General features: G+C 44.8%; 1 protein-coding gene and 1 non-coding gene across 2 annotated transcripts in view; both read left to right on the top strand.

Annotated features, from left to right (window-relative positions):
* LOC147921490 (uncharacterized) overlaps positions 1–14,351 on the top strand; it is an 80,957-nt gene that overhangs the window by 63,718 nt on the left and 2,888 nt on the right. The window contains exons 4-5 of the mRNA XM_087497706.1: positions 762–1,226; positions 12,978–13,742. The gene's annotated coding sequence lies outside the window, so the exon portion shown is untranslated. The remainder of the gene's footprint in view (positions 1–761; positions 1,227–12,977; positions 13,743–14,351) is intronic.
* Positions 10,915–11,021, top strand: LOC147921492 (small nucleolar RNA R71). Its single transcript, XR_015589914.1, has one exon. It is a non-coding gene; the product is annotated as a small nucleolar RNA R71 (small nucleolar RNA).

Raw genomic sequence — 14,351 nt, 5'->3', positions numbered from 1 at the left:
TTTGATCAATTTGGCACCGTTGACGGGGACCAAAACGATTGCCTTCGAGATTCTAGATTTAAATTTAGTCTAAGACTTAATTTATTTTTATTTACTAATTTGTTCTTGTGTTCTTTCTCTTGTGTTTCAGGTGCATGCAAACAAGAAGCCACAAGCCTACTGATTTGCGAAATTTGCAAAACGAGGAGTTAGCACAACTTGAACGAGAAAACCAAAAAGCAAAAGACCAGTCCAACAATATGGCCGACGAAAACAACACGGAGACACATCAACCCAACCCCCAAGGGATTGTTGTTCAGCCTCAACAAAGACAGGTCCCACAAGAGCGAAACGAACCTGATCCGAATCCACCAGAAAGACTTGATACTTTGAGGGATGAAGAAGCTCACAACAGACTTTTCATGAATCGATCTACAATTCAACCTGTTGCCCCTGCGAGACAAGACTACGAGATTAACCATAGTTTCATCAATTTGGTTCAGAATCGTGTGTTAATGGATTAACATCAGAGAGCCCTCTAGACCATATTGACGCTTTTGAGAGATTGGCTAGTACTACGAGGTCTAATGGAGTTCCAAATGATTATCTCAAGTTGACTTTTTTCCAATTCTCCTTAGGAGATAAGGCTATGAGATGGTTAAATCTCTTGGACCGAGGATCACTTACCACTTGGGAGCAATGTAGACCAGCATTTTTAAACCACTTCTACACTAAGTCACAATCAGCTATGTTAAGGAGCAAGATTACTACCTTCTCACAAGGTGGTTGATATGTGTATATTTTACACTCTTTCATCATGTATTTCACATTCATTATGTTCTCTTAACTCATTATTTTGCATTGTTTTCAGTCTCTTTTGCATAATATGCATATTTAGGTAGTCTTTGCATTGGTTTTCCATGCATCTTTAATATTGGAGTTATTTCAGGTGTTTTAGGAGATGTCCAAACCATCAAAAGCAAACAGGGAGCAAGAGAGCAGTCCAACGACCCAACCTTCCACGTCTTTGATCGAGTCGAGTGAAGATTTTACGTTGGTATTCAGCTTTCTACCTCTTCATCAAAGTTGTCGGGAATCGAGTCATCTTTTCAATGCCGTTGATTTCAAGCCAATCGGAGGCGTGATTCAAAAGTTATCAACATTTTAGTGGATACACGTACGTTCTGAATTCCGACTCGACAGAGCTCCCACTCGATCGAACATGTTAGCAGCGACTCGACCAAGACGTTGATACACAGAGTTTTAAACCCTATTTTCCTACTGCAAGTGCACAGCAAAGAAGTAGTACTTAGGGGTCGAATCCCACGAAGACCAAGTTTTACTCTATGGTTCTATTGGTTCAATTTCAAGCTAAGACAATTCAAAGTTGGGTTTGTTTGGTAACAGTAACGCGATTAAAACGGTATAAAAAGGCAATAAGCAAAACACTAGATCAGGGGTAATTCTCGGTAATTTTAGAGATAGCAACTAAACAACTATTCAGGGCATAGATTAAGTATCAGTCTAGAACTCAAACATAAATATAAATTGATCCACTGTCGTGGTATCAATAACTCTATCTGATCGATTCTGTGCGGAAACGTGGAGCACGTGCTCAGACATCCGGAGCACATGCTCGGCGGTCCATAAACCCTAAACTGTCGTTTGAGCCCAAAATCCCAGACAAGCATTAAAGAACAGGAATGATAAGTTCACAAACCACCTACACATCAACTTTCGCAGGTCTAGGATAATTTGCCCACTAATGTCTTTTCTAGCAACCTATTACACTTTTGATGAATAGATAAACCTAGAATCATAGATTGGATGATCAAATCAACCTAAGCATTAAGTCTAACAATAGTGAAGACAATCGATTACATAAAGCCCTATTTGTGTTATGTTGCTAACCCATGAAACCCCTTTTGAAACCCCTAATCTAGCAAAGAAAACTACTCAGACATAGAGAAATGAATCATAGCAAAAGATGAGAAATTCAATGACATAAAAATAAAAAGGGTTCAGAGAATGCTTCACAAGGTAGCCGCTCTTCTTCCTCTCACAAAAACGTCGCTCAAAAACCAAAAAGAAAAAGTATATCCTCTCTCCTAAAAACCCTAGGTTAAATAGCATACAAGTAGAGAAAAATAAGGAAAGAATCCAAATTCAAATCTCCCTATTAAAAATCGAAATCCTGTCCCTTTCTCTCACAAAGGATCGCCTAAAATAAGGGGAATTAGGCAGGAAATCGGCGCCTAGATGCTTGCCACGTGTCGTCATGAAACCGTAGAGTTGGGAGCATGTGCTCGGAAATCGGGAGCATGTGCTCCTGGGTCTAAAATCAGCTTTTCTGCTCCAATTCAACTCCTTTCTGCTCCGATTGCTCCTGCTGTTCCAATCATTGCTTTTAGCTTCCTAGCCTCTTATTATAACCTGAAAAGGACTCAAACAACTATAAAACTATCAAATAAATGGGGTCAAAGTGAGTCAAAACAGTAACATATCAACTCCCCCGGACTTAGATCTTTGTTTGTCCTCAAACAAACTCAAACCAAGCGCCAAGAGGGAGCCAAGGTGGGACCTCGCAAAAATCTCAGAAACCGTGAGTAGACCATGACCTGCAGACCACATGTGTTAGAACAAGCTATACCAAAAACTTCTCCAGCAAACATCTCCAAAACCAGAACCATAATTGGCAATCAAACCCAGAAAAACATCACTTTCCAGACAAAGACTCTTTACATTCAATTAAAATTGGCGTGAGCTTCTCATTAACGGCATTAAGCTAGTGAAATCGAGGCTTGGTAGATAAAAGGCTGTTTTAATGGTGGAGCTTTAGAGTGTTTAGGGATTACCATTACTTCGAAAGAGATGCAGGATATCGCACAAAATGGTAAGGGAGAGTGGACTCATTGATGTCCACAACCTCTAATCACTCTCCTCTTCTTATCTTCTCAAACTCAGCCTCTCTTTTCTCCTCAGGGTACAACGCATGCTCGGGGGTGTGTAACACTAGCTCTGGTCCCTTTCCATCATCCTTAAGCGTTTTTTTTTTTTTTTTTTTTTTTTTTTTTTTGAGAAATTAAGGATGATGGAGGATCTTCTTCTGATATTGCCCCTGGAGCATGCGGACCGTATCCTAGGCTCTCTCCCTGCTCAAAACAACTCGCGGACTCTGATGTATATAATTTCGGAGCAGGTGCTCGCTGGGTTGGAGCACGTGCTCTGTCCGTCCGGCTCTTTCCTCTTTTTTTCTCCAGCAAGAGCGAGTTAGAGATTGTGTCAGTCCTGCTCTCCCCGACCGTTTTGCACATAGCTGCACAGAATGAGAAAACAAAAATACAAGTGCAAGTAGTTTGAAAGGAGGTTAGGCTCGGGGTGGGTACTAACTTAAAATGAGCTAGCTATTCAGGATCAACAAGATTGGCAAAATGAATAAGAAGTCCTGAATATGTGACACGTTCCCTATCCTAATGCCCAAAACGAGAAGAATTTAAATCCGGTTAGGTTCCAATAAGGTAGAGTCTAAGTCTTTCCGGTGAAACCTTAATGGGATGAAGCTTTTCTGGCCAGGAGAAGGGTCCGAATGTGAAGAGGTATTAGCTCGTTTCTGTACTCTTAGTTCTGCAACAATGGTCACTAGGAAAAACGGTCAAACTCACAAATGGTTAAAAACATCACAGATTTCGGTCCTAATTCCCACAAGTTTTGGTTCGACTCACATGACAAACTGACTCAATAAAAAGAAAAATAAAGAAAACAAATGTCATAGGTGACCCTCCCCCGGACTTACTTCACACCGTCCCCGGTGTGAAAATAAGCCAAAGAGAGACCTAGACAAGAAGAAAAATAAAGATAACAATAAAAAAAAATGAAAAGAAAATAAGGCGGATAGGACAATGATGGTGTGTGTAACCGCGATCAGGCGTCGGAATCGTCTGGGCTCTCGCTCTCCGAACGGGCAAGGTTGCGCCTCCGACGTGGTGGTCTCACCGGTGGGCTTGGGTCGGCAGCTGTGGTGGTGTGGTGGCAGCAACCGCGAGATAGTGTCGTCAGGATCCTCTGCATCAAGCTGTTGTTCTTCTGCTGCGACTCGACCATCCATCTTCTGTACTCAGCGGTATCGGGCTCATCAGAGATCGGTGGGAGATCAAACTCACCCTGAGGATCGAATGATGTGAATGGTGGAACGCTGTCCTCGCGGTGGTGGGATGAGCTAGCAAAGTCCGCTGGTGGTGGATCAAACTGGGTAGGTGGAGGCGGAACATCTCCCAGAAGCAGTGGGGCGCGGGAGAAACGCAGATCATCCACCATGGCTAGCTGCGTAAGTTCAGGAGCTGGGAGGCGAATGCTCCCCTGATTACCGTCAGGGCCACCGTACCGGTATGTGTAGAAGGAGTTGGCTAACTGGATGACTCGGGAGTGGACCAGATGCTGTATGTCAATGCGCTCCCTCTGCTCTACACGAGAATACCTCGTCAGATCGATCCGCATGTGCTCAAAGAGATGAGTGAGAAGGCTGCCAATCCTCTCTGTACGGCCAGAAGTCTTGTGCTTAGCAGCACAGATCGTCTCAGCGAAGTGCATAGCCATGTTGCACCGCACATCAGATGGAGCAGGTGCTCCAGGAAACAGAGCATGTGCTCCGAGAGGCGCGGGTGTCAAAAAGCTGCACCCCAAGTACAACATCAGCAAGTCGTCGTGGTGGACTTTGTTCCCGATGTCGCGGTTGAAGACGAGGTTGCTGAAGATGCGGGAGGCGATCCTGACTGCAGGATGCGAGATGCTCGTCTGGCTGGCCCTGTTGGAGCGGTAGGGCCCCGAAGCTATCAAGCTCCAAAAGGTGGCTGCCTCTGGGAACTTCCTCGGGAAGCTCATGTTCTCGTCTTCGAGATAGAACCCGTAATGGAGGCCGAAGTCATGCAGGGGCAATTTGTAACGGCGCCCGCCGGCCTTAAAAGAGAATGTGGCGCCGGCGATGGATTTCTTCTTGGGGTCAGCGTGTGTGAGTGTGGCGGAGGCGAGGCACTGCCGGACGAAGTCAGGGTATAAGTCTCCCTCCCAAGTGGTAAAGATCCCAACACGCGCTTGGCACAATATCTGGTAGACTTGGTCGTGCAAGCCGAGCATCTTGAGTGTGTCATCACAACGAGTGCGGGTGGGCTCGATCTTTACGGACAGCAGCTTGTTGTATTGGTTGGCGTCCCTCTGATCCCAAACCCTGTCAGACTCGGCGGGTAACGAGTCATCGTTCATGTTGAACGGTTCTCCCTCGCACTGTGGCCACGGGAATGATTGTGAATCGTCGGTTGGTCTCTTTGTTGTGCTCTTTCTTCCCGAGGTAGAGCGTCTAGGGGCCATTTTGTACCTTGAGTGTGTGCTTAAATGGACTAGAGATTGAGGATTGTGGTGGATAATAAAGCAATCTAGTCTCAAAAATCACTGAAATTGGTCTATTTTTGAAAAAGTTAGCAATGGGAGAGAATGAGAGCTTCGACGGCGATGAGGAGAAGAAGAGAAGAAAGAAGGAAGAAGAAAAGAGAGAAGGGTTTGCGATTTGGTGGGTTACCTGGGCCTGGTGGGCCTGGGCCTGAAATTCATTAAACTTACCTGGCCCAATCGCTCTTCTCTTTTTCTTCTTTTGTTCTCAGTTCGCCGAGCATGTGCATCGGGTTGCTCGCGTCCGGCGAGCATGTGCTCCGCATCTTTTTTCTTTTTTTCTCAGTTCGCCGAGCATGTGCATCGGATTGCTCGCGTCCTGCGAGCATGTGCTCCGCATCTTCTTCCAACATTCCTGAAACCGAAGAGAGAAGAAACAAATCCTAAAAAGAAAAAGAAAAACTCAGCAATATATACCTAGTGGATTGCCTCCCACCCAGCAGCTTGACTCGAAAGCCCCTTAGGCAGTAGGAGGGTCGCCTAGGGCGAAGGTTTCACCCCTTGCGTGCTCAGAGGCAGCAAGATATGGTTTCAGCCTCTATCCATTCACCACAAATTCTCCTCCTTTTGTGTCCAGCAACACAACAGCCCCATATGGTCTAATCTCCTTGATGGTGAAGGGTCCGGACCATCGTGATCTTAGCTTTCCGGGAAACAGTTTCAGCCTAGAGTTGAACAACAAGACTTGATCATTAGGAGCAAAGGTCCTAGTGAGGATCCGCTTGTCATGGTAGGCTTTGGTACGCTCCTTGTAGAGTTTTGAGTTTTCATAGGCGAGGTGCCTAATCTCCTCTAGCTCATGCAGTTGCATCTTCCTCCTTTCATGGGCGCTCTTAGTGTCAAAGTTCAGCATTTTCACTGCCCAACCAGCCTCGTACTCTAGCTCAACAGGAAGGTGACACGCCTTACCATACCCCAAGTGAAACGGTGTAGTCCCCAGGGGTGTTTTGTAGGCGGTTCTATAAGCCCATAGAGCCTCATCTAGCTTCAGAGACCAATCCTTCCTTGTTGTGTTCACTGTTTTTTGCAAAATGCTCTTGATCTCTCGGTTAGAGATCTCAACTTGGCTGCTTGTTTGTGGGTGGTAGGGGGTGGCAACCTTGTGCCTCACTCCATTCTTCTTGAGAAGACTCTCAAAGACCTTGTTAATGAAATGCGATCCACCATCGCTAATGACTACCCGTGGGACACCAAACCGTGGGAAAATAACCGACTTGAACATCTTGAGCATGGTCTTTTCATCATTATTGGGGCTGGCCAAGGCTTCTACCCACTTGGACACCTAATGTACAGCCACCAATATGTACTCATTGCCGAATGAGTTCGGGAAAGGTCCCATGAAGTCAATTCCCCAAACATCAAATACCTCAACCTCCAAGATGAAATTCTGAGGCATTTCATTCCTCCTGCTGATGTTCCCTTGTCTCTGACATGTGTCGCAAGTAGACACGAACCGCTGCGCATCTCTGAACATGGTAGGCCACCAATAACCCGCTTGAAGAGCTTTGGACACGGTTTTGAAAGTAGCAAAGTGTCCAGCATAGGGTGAGCTATGGCAATGAAACAAGACTCCAGGAACCTCCTCCTCAGTCACACACCTTCTGAAAACACCATCCGAGCAATGCCTATAGAGGTAAGGCTCATCCCAAAAATACCGCCTTATGTCTTTTAGGAACTTCTTCTTCTTGTTCCCCACAAACTGAGTAGGTTCTTTCTCTGCTGCTAGGTAGTTTGCATACTCTCCAAACCAAGGAAAACTCGGCTGTTTGTTGGTATAGATTGCCTTGCACGGGGTTTTCGGAGCATGTGCTCCCAGGCGGAGCATGTGCTCGGCGGGATCAAAGATGCCGATCGAGTAAACATGTTCTTCAGGAAGGCTATCATCCAAGGGTAGCTCTTCTTCTACCCTCATTCTTGACAAGTTATCTGCAACTCCGTTCTCAATACCCTTCTTGTCTTTAATGTCCAAGTCAAACTCTTGAAGCAACAAAATCCAACAGAGTAGCCTTGGTTTTGCTTCCTTCTTGGTCAGTAGATACCTCAATGCTGCATGATCAGTGTGAACAACCACTTTGGAACCAACAAGGTATGATCGGAACTTCTCAAAAGCAAACACAACCGCTAAAAGTTCTTTCTCGGTTGTAGCGTACTTGCACTGAGCCTCATCCAAGGTGCGGCTGGCATAGTATATCACGTGCAGCTTCTTGTATTTTCTCTGTCCCAGAACTGCTCCCACGGCATAATCACTCGCATCAGTCATGACCTCAAAGGGAAGGTCCCAATCTGGCGGTTGTACAATCAGAGCGCTAACCAAAGCTCCTTTGATCGTGTGAAAGGCCTCCAAGCAAGCAGAATCGAAATCAAACTTCACTTCCTTACACAACAGCTGGGTAAGTGGTCTTGCTATCTTGGAGAAATCCTTAATGAACCGTCTGTAGAAACCGGCATGGCCAAGGAAACTGCGGATCCCTTTTACCGAATTAGGCGGTTGTAAACTCATCATCTCCTCAACCTTGGCTTTGTAAACCTCAATCCCCTTTTCAGAAATCTTGTGTCCCAGCACTATCCCATCTCTGACCATGAAGTGGCATTTCTCCCAATTCTGCACCAGATGTTTGTCTTCACACCGCTGCAACACCCTGCACAAATTAGACAAACAAACGGAAAAGGAGCTCCCATAGACGGAGAAATCGTCCATGAAAACTTCCATTATATCCTCAATCAGGTCAGTGAAAATGGACATCATGCATCGTTGGAAGGTCGTTGGTGCATTGCACAAGCCAAACGGCATTCTGCGGTAAGCAAAGGTGCCGTAAGGACATGTGAATGTGGTCTTCTCTTGATCGTCGGGATGGATTGGGATCTGAAAGAAACCTGAATAGCCATCTAAGAAACAGTAGTAAGGATGGTTAGCCAATCTCTCAAGCATTTGATCAATAAACGGCAAAGGAAAATGATCCTTACGGGTCGCAGCATTATGTTTTCTATAGTCTATGCACATGCGATGTCCCGTAACTGTCCTAGTAGGAATCAACTCATCCTTATCATTCTTAACCACTGTAATTCCACCTTTCTTAGGGACTACATGAACTGGACTAATCCAGGAACTATCAGAAATAGCATATATTACACCCGCATCTAGAAGTTTCATTATCTCTTTCTTAACAACATCCTTTAGATTCGGGTTCAACCTCCTCTGATGTTCTACCGAAGTCATTGATTCATCTTCTAGATGTATCCTATGCATGCAAAGATCTGGTGAGATTCCTGGGATGTCATCTAGTGAATACCCTAGAGCATTTCTATACTTCCTAAGTTCACAAAGGAGCAAAGCGGTCTCTACATTGTTTAGTTCAGAGTTCACTATCACGGGGTATGTAGAGTTAGGACCTAGGATTGCGTACCTTAGCCCGACTGGAAGTGGTTTTAGCTCTACCTTTGGAGCTCTTAACTCGCTCCAAGGGTCGTCCGCTGACTTTACCGGAGCATGTGCTCCCTCGGCGGATTCCTCCCCTGATTGGTTCTCATCGTCTAGGCTGGCGTAACCTACCAGTTGCTGGAACCGTGTACCTGCATCCAAAATGCGTGTAAAACCATCAGCTTCCTCATTCAAGAATCCATACTTACCCTCTGCCTTTGTCAAGGCAACCTCCAACAAGTCGAGAGTGAGAACTTCATCGGTAACCTCATGTGCAACCTCTGAACCATCATCAACCACAAAAGTCTGACCATCTATCATAGGTTTCTTGAGCAGCTTGTTCATCTCAAACCTTGCAATCATATCCCCCAGCTGGAGATCGATCGCTCCCCCTTGCACATCTATAATCGCACCAGCTGTGCATAAGAATGATCTACCTAAGATCAGGGGGTCACGTGGTTCTTCTTCAAGTTCCAGAACCACAAAGTCTGCTGGTATAAGCGTGTCCCCTATCTGGACATGTAAATCCTCCAACACTCCTATGGGGCGCTTGGTGGATCTATCCGCGAATACTAACGAAATCCGTGTAGACTTGAACTTCGTGTATCCCAGCCTTTTACCACTGAATATGGCATAAGGTTCACACTGGAACCTAGATCACAGAGGGAGTTTGCAAAAATCGTTTTACCGATTCTCACGGATAAGACAAATCGCCCTGGATCATCTCTCTTCTTTAGCACTTTGTTTTGCAGCACAGCACTGCACTCTCTTGAAACCATCATCACGTTCTCTTCCTCTGACACTCTCCCAGAAACTAACCCTTTCACATATCTCTTCAAAGCAGGTATCATCTGAACAGCATCAGCTAGGGGTAGTTTTATCGTCAATTCTCTCAACATCTCCTTGCACTTTGCATCCTCCAAATCCTTGCGAGATTTCTTAGGAGGAACAGGGTAAGGAACCCTAGGGGTGTACACGCGTGCAGGAGGTACCTCAGTAGGAACTGTCTGATCGGGAGTCGGGAGCACGTGCTCGCTGGATGGGAGCACATGCTCGCCGGATGCTTCGGCTTCTTTTTGACTCAACGGTGGAGTCTCAGCAGCATGTTGAGGAAGGTATTCTTCAGCAATACCCTTGCCCTTGTCAATCCTAGCGGATGGTGCTTCTCTAGGGGGTAACTTCTTTCCTCCCCTTAGCTCAATCGCATTGACATACTCGTTCTGCGGGTTTGCTTCCCCTTTTCCGGGCAGAGTCCCAGGAGTTCTTTTCACGGCTTCAGCAGTCTGTGCAACCTGAACATCAAGCTTCTTCACATGTGACATTACTGCCTCATACTTCCCATTAAGGTCATTGTACATGGTATCGACCTTAGCGTTGATTTCCACTGAAGCTTTTTGTTGATTCACCAAGAGTTGTTGCATCATGTTTTTCAGCTCATCCTGAGAGCTGCTAGCAGATGAAGGTCCCAACTGCTGGTTGGTGAAAGGCAGTGCTTGTTGAGCGCTTGTATATGCCTGCTGGTTCCCCCCTTGGAAGTGGTTTTGAGTGGGTACAAACTGTTTGCCTTGGAAGTTGTTTGAGAAGGTTTTCTGATAACTCATCTGATTCTGAGCTCCTTGCTGCGGATACACCTGATCCTGAGGGTTCTCCACGTTGGTGCTTCTATAGGACAAATTCAGATGGCTTCTGTAGTTCGGGTTGAAACCTCTGTTCTGCACAAAACCTTGCCCACTCACATAATTAACCTCCATCGTTTCATCCTCTCCATCACAAATCTCCTGAGCTACCGGCATGTCTCCGGTCTCATCGACAAAATGGACAGTTTTCTGGCTCCCCTTCAGAAGAAGGTTCACCTTGGCTGTCAACTCGTCAATCTTTTGCGTATCGACACTATTGACCTTCACGAACCTGTCATACTCAGGAGCCTTGTTGCTGGAGCTTGCAGCTAGGTTCTCAATCAACTGATATGCTCCTTCCTTAGACTTTGTCATAAAATCCCCATTGCTGGCCGAGTTGAAAACGTTTCTGTAGTCCCAGTTAACTCCGTATAGAAAATGCCCAGAATCTGTTCATCACTGAATCCATGGTGCGGACACTCTCTACGGTACTCTTTGTACCTCTCCCAAGCCTCGCAGAAGGCTTCTCCAGTGTGCTGTTGGAACGATGAAATCTTGTTCCTCAGGGCAGCGGTCTTAGCCTTGGTGTAGAAATGGTCCAGAAACGCAGACCTACACTGTTCCCATGATGTCAGAGACCCAGGTGGCAATGACTTCAGCCTACGTGAAGCTCTATCTGCAAGAGAGAAGGGAAAGAGCTTGCACTTCAGAAAGCCTGGCGGTATCCCCTTTGAACCAGTGGTGCTACATATCTCCTCAAAATTCTCGATGTGGTCCATCGGAATCTCAGCTGGGAGACCGTGAAATAGGTGCTGCTTCACTAGAGAGATCATCTGTGGCTTGATCTCAAAATCTTGGTTCGGGATGGTGGGAGGAACAATCGCCGCTCGGTTGGTGTAGGACACATGCGGGTTGTCCTTGTCCCCAATGGACGGTTACGGCGACGCGGCTCTTTCGTGTTGAGCACGGAGCAACTGCCCCAACTGTTGTCGAAGTTGCTGCAACTCGGCAGCCATATCCTCATTGTTTATGTTGTCACCCATGTTGACGGATTGAAACTTTCTGTTCTTGCGGTTTGTTCTTTCTGCCAAAGAGAGCTCTGCGGCTGACAAAGCGACTAGTTCTTCGGTGTTGTTTCTTCTTGTAGATCTTCTTGACATGCACCTGAAACACACGCAAAGAAGAAGCAGAAAGACAAATCAGTAAGGTCTTAGTCTAGTAATTTCGCCGAAAACAAAAGGTAAAAATTTGGTCCCCGGCAACGGCGCCAAAAACTTGATACACAGAGTTTTAAACCCTATTTTCCTACTGCAAGTGCACAGCAAAGAAGTAGTACTTAGGGGTCGAATCCCACGAAGACCAAGTTTTACTCTATGGTTCTATTGGTTCAATTTCAAGCTAAGACAATTCAAAGTTGGGTTTGTTTGGTAACAGTAACGCGATTAAAACGGTATAAAAAGGCAATAAGCAAAACACTAGATCAGGGGTAATTCTCGGGAATTTCAGAGATAGCAACTAAACAACTATTCAGGGCATAGATTAAGTATCAGTCTAGAACTCAAACATAAATATAAACTGATCCACTGTCGTGGTATCAATAACTCTATCTGATCGATTCTGTGCGGAAACGCGGAGCACGTGCTCAGACATCCGGAGCACATGCTCGGCGGTCCATAAACCCTAAACTGTCGTTTGAGCCCAAAATCGCAGACAAGCATTAAATGATAAGTTCACAAACCACCTACACATCAACTTTCGCAGGTCTAGGATAATTTGCCCACTAATGTCTTTTCTAGCAACCTATTACACTTTTGATGAATAGATAAACCTAGAATCATAGATTGGATGATCAAATCAACCTAAGCATTAAGTCTAACAATAGTGAAGACAATCGATTACATAAAGCCCTATTTGTGTTATGTTGCTAACCCATGAAACCCCTTTTGAAACCCCTAATCTAGCAAAGAAAACTACTCAGACATAGAGAAATGAATCATAGCAAAAGATGAGAAATTCAATGACATAAAAATAAAAAGGGTTCAGAGAATGCTTCACAAGGTAGCCGCTCTTCTTCCTCTCACAAAAACGTCGCTCAAAAACCAAAAAGAAAAAGTATATCCTCTCTCCTAAAAACCCTAGGTTAAATAGCATACAAGTAGAGAAAAATAAGGAAAGAATCCAAATTCAAATCTCCCTATTAAAAATCGAAATCCTCCCCCTTTCTCTCACAAAGGATCGCCTAAAATAAGGGGAATTAGGCAGGGAATCGGCGCCTAGATGCTTGCCACGTGTTGTCATGAAACCGTAGAGTTGGGAGCATGTGCTCGGAAATCGGGAGCATGTGCTCCTGGGTCTAAAATCAGCTTTTCTGCTCCAATTCAACTCTTTTCAGCTCCGATTGCTCCTGCTGTTCCAATCCTTGCTTTTAGCTTCCTAGCCTCTTATTATAACCTGAAATGGACTCAAACAACTACAAAACTATCAAATAAATGGGGTCAAAGTGAGTCAAAACCGTAACATATCAGACGTCTCAGGAGGGCTCCTGAGCACCCTCAAGATGCGACTCGATCAGCAGCTCCCAGACAACACTTTTCAAGCTGCCTCTCGATCGACGATTTCAAGCTGCCTCTCGATCGACGATTTCAAGCTGCCATTCGATCAAACATCCTAGACCCCGACTCGATCGACACTCTCATGACGCGACTCGATCGACGCTATTAAACCGACGTCCTGGTTTTGTTCTGAAGGCGTCCGAGAAGGGTTCCTGAACCGACCTTCTATCTTGTCGTTTTATGTTTTAGGGCTTTCCATGTTTTACTATAAATACATTTTGTTAAATCTTCACCCGAGACATCTCGATTTTCCTTAATGTTTACTAGCCACCTAAATTGTTCTCTGATCTTGTAATCTAAATAGCTTTGATTTTATAGAGTTTTTGCATTGGATTTCTTATAGAAGGTTGTTCACCTCATTTTTATCTATCTCATGATGCTTGCTTCAATGCTTTCCGAGATTGTATCTTTGATGATGATTTCTGGATCTGAGTAGTGTTAGAGTTCTTGAGGATAGGATAGATTAGGTGGAGGATCTTAGTATGTAGGGTGTTTAAGTTTAGATTCGTATATTCCCTTCTGGACTAGAGTTAGAAATACTAGTTTCTCTCTGATCAATTGGAACTAGGTCTTAGACATTTCCGCACCAAAAAGGTGTTTGATGAAATGTCTGACCAACTAGTGCCAGAGACTTGCATTCCTAGCCTAAGAGATTAGTTGTCTAGGGTGTTCGTTGCCGTGAATGAACTGGTTCGTCATGCCTGCTCGACCATGTTTCTCTAGCGAGAGCTAGGTTTGGAAGTGTTCGAGTTTGAGTAGCTTCTACCAAGAGATTGGATTAGCTAAGTTATGATGTTCATTGGCTAGAGATAGTTTGCTTGTGGCATGTTAAACACTCTGTAGACTAGGAGACTCCCCCGACATCAATTACTCCCATCCTTAGGACTTCTATCTTTTTGATTGATATTGCATTTCTGTTCTTGCTATCTAGTTCATGTTTAAAATCGTTTTATGCTTTTACTCATTCAGTTTTGCTTCTTGTCATGCATGTTCGTTTCTAATCTTGTAGTTCATTTTCGTTTTGCATTTTTATCATTCTAGGAATGTTAGACATAAACACACTCTTCGAATTTGCTTGACTTGTGATATCTTGATTGCATGTTGAGTGATAGTAAGGTTTCCCAACTGGATTGACACCTTAAGTATTACAACTGCATAAGGTTAATTGAACCTACTAGGACACACAAAAATCCTAGTATCAATTTGGCGCCGTTGCCATATGGGATTCGTTTTGCTACATTTAAGATTTCAAGTTTTGCAAGATTAAGTTCTGTTACACTTATCATT

The sequence above is a fragment of the Camelina sativa genome, chromosome 18 (genome assembly GCF_030686135.1).
Source record: "Camelina sativa cultivar CO46 ecotype springtype chromosome 18, ASM3068613v1".
In the NCBI taxonomy this organism is placed as follows: domain Eukaryota; kingdom Viridiplantae; phylum Streptophyta; class Magnoliopsida; order Brassicales; family Brassicaceae; genus Camelina; species Camelina sativa.
Note: the sequence above shows the minus strand (reverse complement) of the source record. Positions and strands in the feature narration are given on the sequence as shown.